The following is a 15,160-nucleotide window of genomic DNA, read 5'->3' as shown; positions in this document are numbered from 1 at the left end:
GGTCGTGCGATGCAAGAATGGAGCTCGAGCTCCGAGCTCCTCCACGGCGGTGCCCCGGTGCAGCATATCCCCGGCTTTGGTCGGGGACTGAATGCGCGGCTATGGCAAGGCAAGGTGCCGCTAGCCTTCAGGGTCGCGAGCAGCAACCGAGCTTGTGCTGGTAGCGCAACTTTCGACGGACGACAGGGCCACGACCGGCACCACGTTCCTCGGTGTCGAGTGGCATGGGCTTCCTCTGCAGATGGTCGAGCCATGGCCACAGCAGGGCCAGGGGCCGCCGATCTTCAAGGCCAGGCACCACCTTGGAGAAGGCAGGCAACGGGGGTGGGAGGGGGTTGATTGCTTTTTCATTTTTTGAATAAAGGGTGTCTTTGTGAAATTCAGGAATGTGTATGTTGATTTTTTACCAAATCATCTCCTTACAATGCGGCCCCACTTGTCAGGAAGTGATCAATCAGGCTAAATCACCTTATCAGTGCTATTTACAAAAAGTTTACTGAATGTGCGATGATTTTTGCTAATGATTAGGGACCAGGTGGTTTTCGGCAGAAGAAGCCTGAAATGTGGTGGTTTTATGCAATTAACCCGCTCTTTCTATGTTCCATGATCCAGATGTGGATCTATGATGTGCGGGAACGGGATTTATCCTCAATTGGGCTGCTATTGCAAAGGATACTGCGAGTTGCAGCTTAGGAGTTGCTATTCTGGGTACTCTTATCCAGCTCCAGCTTAATTTGAAAGTCCAGGTTTTCATACGTGTGTTGGTGCTTTCACGAAGCAAACAACTTCAGATTTGGACACTGTATTGAACCATACGAGGCGATGAATTTATGTGTTGCTCTTCATCTTCAACTACTTCATCATCGGTTACCATTCCATCCATTGGAAAGGAAAGTCTGCTAACTCCTCCTAAAAATGATTACGGTTGTGTTACAGAGTTTGAACGCAAAGTTGTTGCCGTCGATTGTGCTAGGACATCTCAACCTATGAAGGTCGATGCCCATGCGATTATGAGTGTCGTCATCCCAGTGCTCAGTGAGATGAAGGATGAATACAACATGGACAATCATTTGAAGAAAGGTGTGAAGTCTCTCTAGCAGGAGCTGATGATGGTGCAGGCTGCCCGATGCAAGGTGTGGTTGAGGTGCCTTGGGACCAACTTGATGTGCAGATCAACACATGGGCAGGAGAACTGAGAGAATTGTCATACGACATGGAGGACTACATTGACGATTTTATGTTGCGCAACATGGAGAATGAAGATTGACCACAAGAAATCATGAGCACAAAGTCAGCAAGTTCATCGATGTTAGAGCATATATCTCCATATGTGGTTTTGGTAATTGATGACAATTCCTATGGACTAATGGTTGCCTTAAGTTACATTTATAGGATTTGTCCATAGGCACTTCTTGAAGTCCATCTGTTGGGTTCAAGGAGTTTATATGATGACCAAGATGGTATTCAAGGTATTATCCAAAGTATGGTCATAGAGACACATGGTTGATCAAGATCTCAGACAAAGAGTAAATCAAGATGTACCGAGAGGGATCAAGTGGTCCCATGGTATGATAAGCATTGTCCATTACGTGTTTGTGTACTAACCCATGGTCTTCGTGAGAGTTCTATGTGGGGGTTAGGTGTGTTTCCATGGGCTTGCGTCAAAGGGAAGATCTCATACAACCCATGAAGTATGACGTCAAGTTGTGATCGTCATCAAGATTGTGATGTGCAAGTTCAAGTGGGTCAACACGAAGATATCATGCTTGAAGCTTGCCGTACATTGTGGTGGCAATGGGCTTGTGAAGATATGCTGAAGAGTGGCTCACCCATAGTGAGTATGGGGGGAGCAATCAACTAGTCTTCATCAAGCCAACGCAATCAAGAAAGGTGGTCCATCTTGAGGAAGCCAAGATCATCATCATCTAGCTCAAGAGGACGAGGTGCAAGGTATAGGTTTGCCCTTGATAGGTTTTCTGTTTAGGATAGATTGTTGTACTATCAAGGGGGGCTCTCAAGTGAGTAGCTTGATCGTATCGTTCGTTGAGAGCTCAAACCATTTGCATCCTTGCATCATACTTCTTGGTTCTTGTTTGGTGTTTCTCTTTGTGAGTTTTAGAGCTTATGGTCATCTTCGTGACAAGCTCGAGTTCATCGAAAACGGAGTCCATATGCATCTACTATGATGTTTTCGATGTTGGTGTTTTTGTCGGTTCTTCATTCATAGAGGACTCACATCTCTATATCATTGGCATTTTCATATCTGCATGGTCTTAAGATTTCCAACAAGCTTGGGTTTGCTCGATTCGGAGCTCGTATGCGAAAGTTATGGCTGTTTCAGTGGCGAGCGGTAGTACCGCTAGACCTAGCGGTAGTACCGCTAGAGGTGGCGGTAGTACTGCTGGCCCTAGCGGTAGTACCGCTAGAGCTGGCGGTAGTACCGCTGTCCCAGCGGTAGTACCGCCCCTGGCCAGCGGTAGTACCGCTAGAGCTGGCGATAGTACCGCTGTCCCAGCGGTAGTACCGCCCCTGGCCAGCGGTAGTACCGCTCCAAGCTTTTAGTACCGTCATCTTTGCGGTTGTACTGCGTCGGACATTTTTGCGAAGACTTTCTTGGCGGTGGTTGGCCCGGTAGTATCTTTGCGCTACCATGGGCTCAGCGGTAGTACCGCTGCAGCCAGCGGTAGTACCGCCGGAGGGTCAGCGGTAGTACCGCTGGAGCCAGCGGTAGTACCGCTGGGCTCGGGCTTGTTGGAAATATGCCTTAGAGGCAATAATAAAATGGTTATTATCATATTTCCTCGTTCATGATAATCGTCTATTGTTCATGCTATAATTGTATTAACAGGAAACAGTAATACATGTGTGAATAAATAGATCACAATGTGTCCCTAGCAAGCCTCTAGCTGGCTAGCTCGTTAGTCAATAGATGATCATGGTTTCCTGATCATGGGCATTAGATGTCATTGATAACGGGATCACATCATTGGGAGAATGATGTGATGGACAAGACCCAATCCTAAGCATAGCACTAGATCGTATTGTTCGTATGCTAAAGCTTTTCTAATGTCAAGTGTCTTTTCCTTCGACCGTGAGATTGTGCAACTCCCGGATACCGTAGGAGTGCTTTGGGTGTATCAAACGTCACAACGTAAGTGGCTGACTATAAAGGTGCACTACGGGTACCTCCGAAAGTGTCTGTTGGGTTGGTACGAATTGAGATCGGGATTTGTCACTCCGTGTGACGGAGAGGTATCTCTGGGCCCACTCGGTAGAACATCATTATGAGCTCAATGTGACTAAGGGGTTAGTCACACGATGACGTACTACGGAACGAGTAAAGAGACTTACCGGTAACGAGATTGAACAAGGTATTGGTATACCAACGATCGAATCTCGGGCAAGTTCTATACCGATAGACAAAGGGAATCGTATACAGGATTGATTGAATCCTTGACATCGTGGTTCATCCGATGAGATCATCGTGGAGCAAGTGGGATCCACCATGGGTATCCAGACCCCGCTGTTGGTTATTGGCCAGAGAGGTGTCTCGGTCATGTCTGCCTGTCTCCCGGACCCGTAGGGTCTACACACTTAAGGTTCGATGACGCTAGGGTTATAGGGAATTGTTGTACGAGATTACCAAAAGTTGTTCGGAGTCCCGGATGAGATCCCGGACGTCACGAGGAGCTCCGGAATGGTCCGGAGGTAAAGATTGATATATAGGACGGATGGTTTCGGATACCGGAAGTGTTTCGGGCATCACCGGTAACGTACCGGGACCACCGGGACCATCGAAGGGGGGCAACGACCCCGGGAGGTAAGGTGGGCCAAGTTGGGGTGGGAACCAGCCCCTAGGTGGGCTGGTGCGCCTCCCCACTCAGCCCAATGCGCAGGGGAGAGAAAAGGGGGGGGGCAAACCCTAAGCCAGGTGGGCCTAAGGCCCACCAGTTGGTGCGCCACCCCCTCCTCCCCCCTGTGGCCGCCGCACCTCCCATCTGGGGGGGCTGCCGCACCACCTAGGGTGGGAACCCTAGGGGTAGCACCCCCTCTCCCCTCCCCCTATATATGGTGGGCACTTTTGGCCATTGGGGATCAGACTTTTGCCTCTCCCTCGGCGCAGCCCTGCCCTTCTTCCTCCTCCTCTCTGCCGGTGCTTGGCGAAGCCCTGCCGGGAGACCTCGTCTCTCCATCGACACCACGCCGTCGTGCTGCTGGAGTTCTTCCCCAACCTCTCCCTCCTCCTTGCTGGATCAAGGTGCGGGAGACGTCATCGGGATGCACGTGTGTTGAACGCGGAGGTGCCGTAGTTCGGCACTAGATCGGAATCGCTGCGAGTTCGACTCCATCAACCGCGTTCTAGCAACGCTTCCGCTTAGCGATCTTCAAAGGTATGAAGATGCTCTTACCCCTCTCTCATTGCTGGTCTCTCCATAGGAAGATCTGAATATGCGTAGGAAAATTTTGAATTTATGCTACGTTTCCCAACAGTGGCATCCGAGCCAGGTTTTCTATGAGTAGATTATATGCACGAGTAGAACACAAAAGTTGTGGGCGATGATTTGTCAATTTGCTTGCCGCTACTAGTCTTATTCTTTTCCGGCGGTATTGTGGGATGAAGCGGCCCGGACCGACTTTACACGTACGCTTACGTGAGACTGGTTCCACCGACAGACATGCACACCGTGCATAAAGGTGGCTAGCGGGTGTCTGTCTCTCCTACTCTAGTCGGATTGGATTTGATGAAAAGGGTCCTTATGAAGGGTAAATAGCTTTGGCATATCATCGTTGTGGCTGTCACGTAGGTAAGAAGGCGTTCTTGCTAGAAACCCAAATCAGCCACGTAAAACTTGCAACAACAATTAGAGGACGTCTAACTTGTTTTTGCACGGTTTGACATGTGATGTGATATGGCCAAAGTTGTGATGTTGCATGTATGATGTATGAGATGATCATGTTATTGTAATAGGTTTCACGACTTCATGTCGATGAGTATGACAACCGGCAGGAGCCATAGGAGTTGTTTTAATTTATTGTATGAGATGCAACGCCATGTGCTTACTACTTTTACTTCATTGCTAACGGTTAGCTATAGTAGTAGTGATAGTAGTAGTTGGCGTGACGACTTCACGGAGACACGATGATGGAGATCATGATGATGGAGATCATGGTGTCACGCCGGTGACGATGATGATCATGCGATGCCTGAAGATGGAGATCGAAAGAGCAAAGATGATAATGGCCATATCATGTCACTATATGATTGCATTGTGATGTTTATCATGTTTTACATCTTATTGCTTAGAACGACGGTAGCATAATAAGATGATCCCTCTTAAAATTTCGAGAACGTATTCCCCTAAGTGTGCACCATTGCGAAGGTTCGTTGTCTCGAAGCACCACGTGATGATCGGGTGTGATAGATTCTAACGTTCGCATACAACGGGTGTAAGCCAGATTTACACACGCGAAACACCTAGGTTGACTCGACGAGCTTAGCATGTACATACATGACCTCGAATACAAGAGACCGAAAGGTCGAACATGAGTCGTATGGTTGAATACGATCAGCATGAAGTTGCTCACCATGGTGACTAGTCCGTCTCACGTGATGATCAGACACGTGTTAGTCAACATGGATCATGTATCACTTAGATGACTAGAGGGATGTCGATTTAAGTGGGAGTTCATACTTAATTTGATTAAATGAACTTAATTGTCATGAACTTAGTCTAAAAGTTGTCTTTATAAATATTGTAGATGGCCAACGTCAACCTCAATTTGAACGCATTCCTAGAGAAAAACAAGCTGAAAGATGATGGTAGCAACTATGCGGACTGGGTTCGCAACTTGAACCTCATCCTTGATGCAGCTAAAAAGGCTTATGTCCTTGATGCGCCGCTAGGTGACCCTCCCGCTCCCGCAGCAGCCCAGGACATTTTGAACGTCTGGCAAACGCAGAGTGATGACTACTCTCTGGTTAGGTGTGGCATGTTATACAGTTTAGAAACGGGGCTCCAAAGGCGTTTTGAGCAACACGGAGCATATGAGATGTTCCAGGAGCTGAAGCTAGTTTTTCAAGCTCATGCTCGTGTCGAGAGATATGAAGTCTCCGACAAGTTCTTTAGCTGTAAGATGGAGGAGAACAGTTATGTCAGTAAGCACATACTCAAAATGTCTGGGTTACACGGTCGTCTGACTTCACTTGGAGTCGAACTTCCTGATGATGCTATAATTGACAGAATCCTCCAATCTCTCCCACCAAGCTACAAAGGCTTTGTGCTTAACTACAACATGCAAGGGATGGAGAAGACCATTCCCGAGTTGTACTCGATGCTCAAGTCTGCAGAAGTAGAAATCAAGAAAGAGCATCAAGTGTTGATGGTCAACAAGACCACTAGTTTCAAGAAAGGCAAGGGTAAGAAGAACTTCAAGAAAGACGGCAAAGTTGTTGCCGCGCCTGGTAAGCCAGATGTCGGGAAGAAGAAAAAGAACGGACCCAAGCCTGAGACTGAGTGCTTCTATTGCAAGGGAAAGGGTCACTCGAAGCGGAACTGCCCCAAATACTTAGCAGACAAGAAGGTCGGCAATGTTAAAGGTATATGTGATATACATGTTATTGATGTATACCTTACCAGCGCTCGTAGTAGCTCCTGGATATTTGATACCGGTGTTGTTGCTCACATTTGCAACTCAAAGCAGGAACTGCGGAATAAGCGGAGACTCGCCAAGGACGAGGTGACGATGCGTGTCGGGAATGGTTCAAAGGTCGATGTGATCGCCGTCGGCACGCTACCTCTACATCTACCATCAGGATTAGTTTTAAACATTAATAATTGTTATTTAGTACCAGCTTTAAGCATGAACATTGTATCAGGGTCTTGCTTAATGCGAGACGGCTACTCATTTAAGTCAGAGAATAATGGTTGTTCTATTTATATGAGTGATATGTTTTATGGTCATGCTCCGCTGGTGAATGGTTTATTCTTGATGAATCTCGATCGTGATGTTACACATATTCATAGTGTGAGTACCAAAAGATGTAAAGTTGATAATGATAGTCCCACATACTTGTGGCACCGCCGCCTTGGTCATATCCTCGTTAAGCGCATGAAGAAGCTCCATACTGATGGACTATTAGAGTCTCTTGACTTTGAATCATTTGACACATGCGAACCGTGCCTCATGGGCAAGATGACTAAGACTCCATTCTTAGGAATAATGGAGAGAGCAACCAACTTATTGGAAATAATACATACTGATGTGTGTGGTCCAATGAACGTTGAAGCTCGCGGTGGTTATCGTTATGTTCTCACTCTCACCGATGATTTGAGTAGGTATGGATATATCTACTTGATGAAGCACAAATCTGAGACGTTTGAAAAGTTCAAGGAATTTCAGAGTGAGGTTGGGAATCAACGTGACAGAAAAATTAAATGTCTACGATCTGATCGTGGAGGAGAATATTTGAGTCACGAGTTTGGCACACACCTAAGGAAGTGTGGAATCGTTTCACAACTGACGCCGCCTGGCACACCGCAATGCAACGGAGTGTCTGAACGTTGTAATCCCACTTTATTAGATATGGTACGATCTATGATGTCTCTTACCGACTTACCACTATCATTTTGGGGATACGCATTAGAAACTGCAGCATTCACTTTAAATAGGGCACCGTCTAAATCCGTTGAGACGACACCGTATGAACTATGGTTTGGAAAGAAACCTAAGTTGTCGTTCTTAAAGTTTGGGGTTGCGATGCTTATGTGAAGAAACTTCAACCAGAAAAGCTCGAACCCAAAGCGGAGAAATGCGTATTCATAGGATACCCTAAGGAAACTATTGGGTATACCTTCTATCTTAGATCCGAAGGTAAAACCTTTGTTGCCAAGAACGGATCCTTTCTAGAGAAAGAGTTTCTCTCGAAAGAAGTAAGTGGGAGGAAGGTAGAACTTGATGAGGTAATTACACCCCCTCTCGAACAGGATAGTAGCGCAGCACGGGAAGTTGTTCCTGTGGCGTTTGGGTTCATACAGGTTTACGGAGAAGCCTGTCTGTACAAGAAAGTGAGTGGGAGCTCTGTAGCTTTCCTCATACTGTATGTGGATGACATATTATTGATGGGGAATAATATAGAGATATTGGAGAGCATAAAGGCCTATTTGAACAAGAGTTTTTCAATGAAGGACCTTGGAGAAGCTGCATACATATTAGGCATCAAGATCTATAGAGATAGATCGAGACGCCTCATAGGTCTTTCGCAAAGTACATACCTTGACAAGATATTGAAGAAGTTCAATATGAAAAACTCAAAGAAAGGGTTCTTGCCAGTTTTGCAAGGTATGAGATTGAGTAAGACTCAGTCGTCGACCACGACAGCAGATAGAGAGAAGATGAGTTCTGTCCTCTACGCTTCAGCCGTGGGCTCTCTAATGTATGCCATGATGTGTACCAGACCTGATATAAACCTTGCCATAAGTTTGGTAGGGAGGTACCAAAGTGTTCCCGGTATGGAACACTGGACAGCGGCCAAGAATATCCTTAAGTACCTGAAGAGGACTAAGGAAATGTTTCTCATTTATGGAGGTGACGAAGAGCTCGTCGTAAAGGGTTATGTCGACGCTAGCTTCGACACAGATCCGGATGACTCTAAGTCACAGACCGGATATGTATATGTGTTGAATGGTGGGGCACTGAGCTGGTGCAGCAGCAAGCAAGAAGTCGTGGCAGCATCTACATGTGAAGCGGAGTACATAGCTACTTCAGAAGCGGCTCATGAAGGAATTTGGATGAAGGAGCTCATCATCGACCTTGGAGTGGTTCCAAGCGCGTCGGGTCCAATGACACTCTTCTGTGATAACACTCGAGCCATTGCCATAGCCAAGGAGCCCAGATTTCACCAGAAGACGAAGCACATCAAACGCCGCTACAACTCCATACAGGACCATGTCCAGAGTGGAGTGATAGATATTTGTAAAATACACATGGATATGAATATTGCAGACCCGTTGACTGAACCTCTTCCACGAGCAAAACATGATCAACACCATAATGCTATGGGTGTTCGATACATCACAATGTAACTAGATTATTGACTCTAGTGCAAGTGGGAGACTGTTGGAAATATGCCCTAGAGGCAATAATAAAATGGTTATTATCATATTTCCTCGTTCATGATAATCGTGTATTGTTCATGCTATAATTGTATTAACAGGAAACAGTAATACATGTGTGAATAAATAGATCACAATGTGTCCCTAGCAAGCCTCTAGTTGGCTAGCTCGTTAGTCAATAGATGATCATGGTTTCCTGATCATGGGCATTAGATGTCATTGATAACAGGATCACATCATTGGGAGAATGATGTGATGGACAAGACCCAATCCTAAGCATAACACTAGATCGTATTGTTCGTATGCTAAAGCTTTTCTAATGTCAAGTGTCTTTTCCTTCGACCGTGAGATTGTGCAACTCCCGGATACCGTAGGAGTGCTTTGGGTGTATCAAACGTCACAACGTAAGTGGGTGACTATAAAGGTGCACTACGGGTACCTCCGAAAGTGTCTGTTGGGTTGGTACGAATTGAGATCGGGATTTGTCACTCCGTGTGACGGAGAGGTATCTCTGGGCCCACTCGGTAGAACATCACATGAGCTCAATGTGACTAAGGGGTTAGTCACACGATGAAGTACTACGGAACGAGTAAAGAGACTTACCGGTAACGAGATTGAACAAGGTATTGGTATACCGACGATCGAATCTCGGGCAAGTTCTATACCGACAGACAAAGGGAATCGTATACGGGATTGCTTGAATCCTTGACATCGTGGTTCATCCGATGTGATCATCGTGGAGCAAGTGGGAGCCACCATGGGTATCCAGACCCCGCTGATGGTTATTGGCCAGAGAGGTGTCTCGGTCATGTCTGCCTGTCTCCCGAACCCGTAGGGTCTACACACTTAAGGTTCGATGACGCTAGGGTTATAGGGAATTGTTGTACGAGATTACCGAAAGTTGTTCGGAGTCCCGGATGAGATCCCGGACGTCACAAGGAGCTCCGGAATGGTCCGGAGGTAAAGATTGATATATAGGACGGATGGTTTCGGATACCGGAAGTGTTTCGGGCATCACCGGTAACGTACCGGGACCACCGAAGGGGGGCAACGACCCCGGGAGGTAAGGTGGGCAAGTGGGGGTGGGAACCAGCCCCTAGGTGGGCTGGTGCGCCTCCCCACTCAGCCCAATGCGCAGGGGAGAGAAAAGGGGGGGGGGGGCAAACCCTAAGCCAGGTGGGCCTAAGGCCCACCAGCTGGTGCGCCACCCCCTCCTCCCCCCTCTGGCCGCCGCACCTCCCATCTGGGGGGGGGGCTGCCGCACCACCTAGGGTGGGAACCCTAGGGGTGGCACCCCCTCTCCCCTCCCCCTATATATAGTGGGCACTTTTGGCCATTGGGGATCAGACTTTTGCCTCTCCCTCGGCGCAGCCCTGCCCTTCTTCCTCCTCCTCTATGTTGGTGCTTGGCGAAGCCCTGCCGGGAGACCTCGTCTCTCCATCTACACCACGCCGTCGTGCTGCTGGAGTTCTTCCCCAACCTCTCCCTCCTCCTTGCTGGATCAAGGTGCGGGAGACGTCACCGGGCTGCACGTGTGTTGAACGCGGAGGTGCCGTAGTTCGGCACTAGATCGGAATCGCTGCGAGTTCGACTCCATCAACCGCGTTCTAGCAACGCTTCCGCTTAGTGATCTTCAAAGGTATGAAGATGCTCTTACCCCTCTCTCGTTGCTGGTCTCTCCATAGGAAGATCTGAATATGCGTAGGAAAATTTTGAATTTATGCTACGTTACCCAACAGTAAGTGGGGGTAACGGTGTGATTTCTTCCCCCACTATATAAAGGGGGTCTTCTTCCCCCTTGGCCTCATCCATTCGTTGAGCTCTTGCTCTACCTCCATTGTTGACATTCTTAGAGATTGCTTACTCTCAATCCCTCCAATGATTCTTGCTTGTTCTTGAGGGAAAAGAGAGAGGAGATCTAGATCCACATCTCCACCAATCACTTTCTCCTCTATGTGAGGGGAACCCCTTGGATCTTGATCTTGGAGTACTTTGTGAGCTCCTTGTTCTTCCTCTCATATTTCTCCATAGCTTTCGTTGTTGTGGAGGGATTTGAGTGTGAGGGACTTGACCACTTCGTGTGTTCTTGCCATTGCATTGGTTGCATCGGTTTGAGTTCTCCACGGTGATACGTGGAAGTGAAGGTTGAGAAGCTTATTACCTTTGGTACTTAGTACCCTAGATATTGATCTTCGTGGATGCTTTGGCGTCCTAGAAGCTTGGTGGTGTCTCGGAGCTCAATCATTGTGGTGTGAAGCTCTGGGAAAGCGTCGGGGTCTCCAATTAGGTTGTGGAGATTGCCCCGAGCTCAATCACGACATCTTGCATTGTGCGAGGGCGTGAGGAGATTACGGTGGCCTTAGTGGCATCTTGGGGAGCATTGTGCCTCCACACCGCTCCAACGGAGATTAGCATCCGCAAGGGTGTGAACTTCGGGATACATCATCGTCTCCGCGTACCTCGGTTATCTCTTACCCGAACCCTTTACTTATGCACTTTACTTTGTGATAGCCATATTGTCTCTTGTCATATATCTTGCTATCACTTAGTTGTTTATCTTGCTTAGCATAAGTTGTTGGTGCACATAGGTGAGCCTAGTTGTTTGAGGTTTTGTGCTTGACATATTAAACGTTAGTTTTATTCCGCATTTGTTCTAGCCTAAACCTTAATTATTTTAAAGCGCCTATTCACCCCCTCTAGGCGACATCCACGTCCTTTCAATCGATGTATTAAAAGTTATTTCCTTACTGACAATCATCTCTTCAAATCTCTAAGGCCATCCAAGAAGCCTAAGACCTCGACAAAGACTTGAGAGACCTACAATCGAAGGTACGAGCTTGGCATGCCTAGAACTAGCAGTATGGCTACCATGATCCATAGTCCTCATGTGACGGCGGAGATGATCGAGGTTTTCTCAAGATTTAGAATATTTCTCAAGTTATGAACTGAGTGTGGTTATCAATAAGCTTGATGCATGGGAAGCGGGAGGGGGGCCCTTGTCCCCTCCCCGCCATCACCCCTTCCCGTCATGTGGTTATATTTCTTTTCAATAACATACACTAGGCTTTGTAGACCCATTTCTAAACATCAGTCAATTTTTTTTCTGGCATAATCTTTTCACTACAATCAAAGGAGGGAACAAGAAGGCTCCTCCTGCGCGGGAGAATGGTCAGAGACGCACGTGATGGACCTTCACCTCGGCACATCCTGCAAGCCAAAGTGTCAAAATCAATTTCATCACATAATATGATTAGTTACTAGTTTACCATTTACCATCGTAACGCCGATTTGGTTTACATTGACCTGTAATTAGTTACCACGTAATCAGATGCAACTTTTTTCATTGCCGATTACACCCAATATTTGCCATAATGGAAGTGATATTGCAGCTTCCTCCCTAGGATTTTCACCCAACCGCAATTTCCTCCATGTCTTTCTTGTGAATCGACCATCATGATCATCCCAATCAATCCCTCCTCCATGTAGCAGCATGGCCTCCCACAAGAAGGTTAGAATGAGTTGAGATCCGCTCGGATTTCCCCTACGAGGAGGCACTCGGATTTGTTTCAAGGAAGAAAGTAATGCAACAAACATTTGGTAGAATATATTGTGAATATTATTCTTAAATACACAATGACAATTTTTTAAATACTTGAAGACATTTTTGAAATACACTATGAGTTTCTTTTAAACACACCATGACATTGCCTAGCTAGTTACGCAATGATACTATGAACAATTTTTCTTATACATGATGACCATTTTTAACTACATGAATAAAATTTTGGAAATGCATGACATAAATTATTTAGAAAGATGGACTATCATAAAATGCATGGTGAACCTTTTTTAAATACGATGAATATATTTAATATACACGATGGATAAATTTAGAAATATATGAACATTTTCCATAATATATGATGAACATCTTTTAAAATATGATGACAATTTTAAAACGTTATGCAATTTTATAAATTCAAAACGAAAAATGAAAATAAAGAAATGAAAAAAGGAAAGAAAAAATGAAAAAAATAAATGAGGAAATGAAAATAAAAAACAAACTAAAATTAAAAATAAATCTTGCCATATAAAACAAAATTAATGCTCAAATTTTTCTTAAATGATGTTTCTTAAAATACACAATGGACCTTATTATAGTACATGGCTAATGTTTTCTTAACGAACGATGACCATTTTTTGAAAAATCCAAAATTCATCAAAATTCATTTTTTTTAAATACGGATATACATGGAGACATAACACACATAAGTGTAAATGTTTAGAACGAAATACGTTGAAATGTGCGCGGTGCAAAAAAGACAAATCTGAGGCTTTTTAGCCCATGATACTATTCATCCTTAAAGTTTGAAAATTTTCTTTTTTATACAGGTCGTATTTCAAGGTATTTTATCCTGGATTTTCACACACACATACATGTCATCCTTGTATACTTGCCTATTTTTTCATAATTTGTTCAAGTGAAAAAGTTTGAATTTTGAATTTTTCGAAAATAAAGGGTTTCATGGTGCTCGGTCAACAAAACACCCTACTCCATGCAAAACATCTTTTTACAAAATAGAGATGAACTTATTAAAATACATGCTGGACATTTAGTAAAAACTATAGGAATATTATTTACTATACAAAATAAAAAATGTGCCCGTAAGAAAATAAAAAAAAGTAAAGAAAAAAGACATAAACTAAAAGGAGAAAAAATAACAAAAATCTGGTCTAGTACACGAGAGAGAATAGCACACAGTGAAAAAATGACAAAAAACCGGTTGCGCGGGTTCGATGCAAATCGAGAATACCCGATTTGACGCTTCCTTCGTCAAAATATTGGGCCGCCGCAGACGCGATTTACTAGATCGTTCAAGGCAGGCCGGCCCGTTGAGAAGATAGTCGTGCGTCCTGGAATGTTTCAGCCGGTTTTTTTTTTCCGTTTTGGATCCTTCTAGAAGGTTCCTGAATCGATTTTCTGTTTATTTCTATTTCTTTTTTCTTTTTTTCTTTTTTTTTCTCTTTTTCTTTTCATACTATTTTCAAGTTTATTTTTCTTTTCAACAAATTTCTAGAAATGTTAAAAATGTTGAAGTTATAGTTTTTTTCTTCACAAATTCCGACAATATTTGGGAATCTGAAAATGTGCCCATTTGCAAACAATCACGATTTTTGAAAATGTCTCGTTTTAAAGACTTTCATGCAGATTCGAAAAATATTCGGGAACTTCAGAAAATATTCGTAATTTTATAAAAAAAATCATGAATTTGAATTTTTTTAATTTTTGAAAATTTTAGTATTAAATTTAAAAGGAATGTTCACATTTTTTGTTCACAAATTTAAAATATTTTTTGGTTTGAAATAATGTTCTAGCCTTACTAATTTCTTCGTAAATTCAAAATATGTTCAGGTTTTAAAATTTTGTTCATAAATGCATAAATTTTTGAGTTTTGAAATCATTTTTTTTATTTTGAATTTTTTTCTTGTTTATAATGTTTTCTCCTTTTTTTCAAAAAATATTTGTGTTACAAAATTGTTCGTAATTTTGAGAAATGTTCTAGTTTGCAATTTTGGGATTGTTTTTTAGCAAACTTTAATACTGTCGTTGTTGTTTCTTTTACTGTTGCGCTGCACATTTAGCGCGCGCAAGACTGTCAAATGGGCCGGTCCAGGTTTGCCACGCCGGCACTTGACGCAATTAGCGTCACTAGAGCTCTCGGCAAATCGTATTTCACACTTTGTTTTTGAGTACTATCATATTTCGCACTTATGTGTGAAATGGTACGTAGCGCTCATAGCCCGCTATACCCATAGTTCTTATGTGGGCTGGTCCGTTTAGGGTTTTTTCACTAGTGGAAAACGGGCCTTTGGCTGGGACCCTTTAGTCCCGGTCTGTCTCTGGCCGGGACTAAAGGTCCGGTCACGTCGCCCCAAATCGCAATGCCTCCTTCGAGGCTTTAGTCCCGGTTTGTGTTACGCGGTGTGCAGCCCGCATGTGCGCCACCTTTAGTCCCGGTTTGTGTCTCAAACCGGGACTAAAGTCC

Source organism: Hordeum vulgare, chromosome 5H (assembly GCF_904849725.1).
Source record: "Hordeum vulgare subsp. vulgare chromosome 5H, MorexV3_pseudomolecules_assembly, whole genome shotgun sequence".
Classification (NCBI taxonomy): Eukaryota; Viridiplantae; Streptophyta; class Magnoliopsida; order Poales; family Poaceae; genus Hordeum; species Hordeum vulgare.
Note: the sequence above shows the minus strand (reverse complement) of the source record.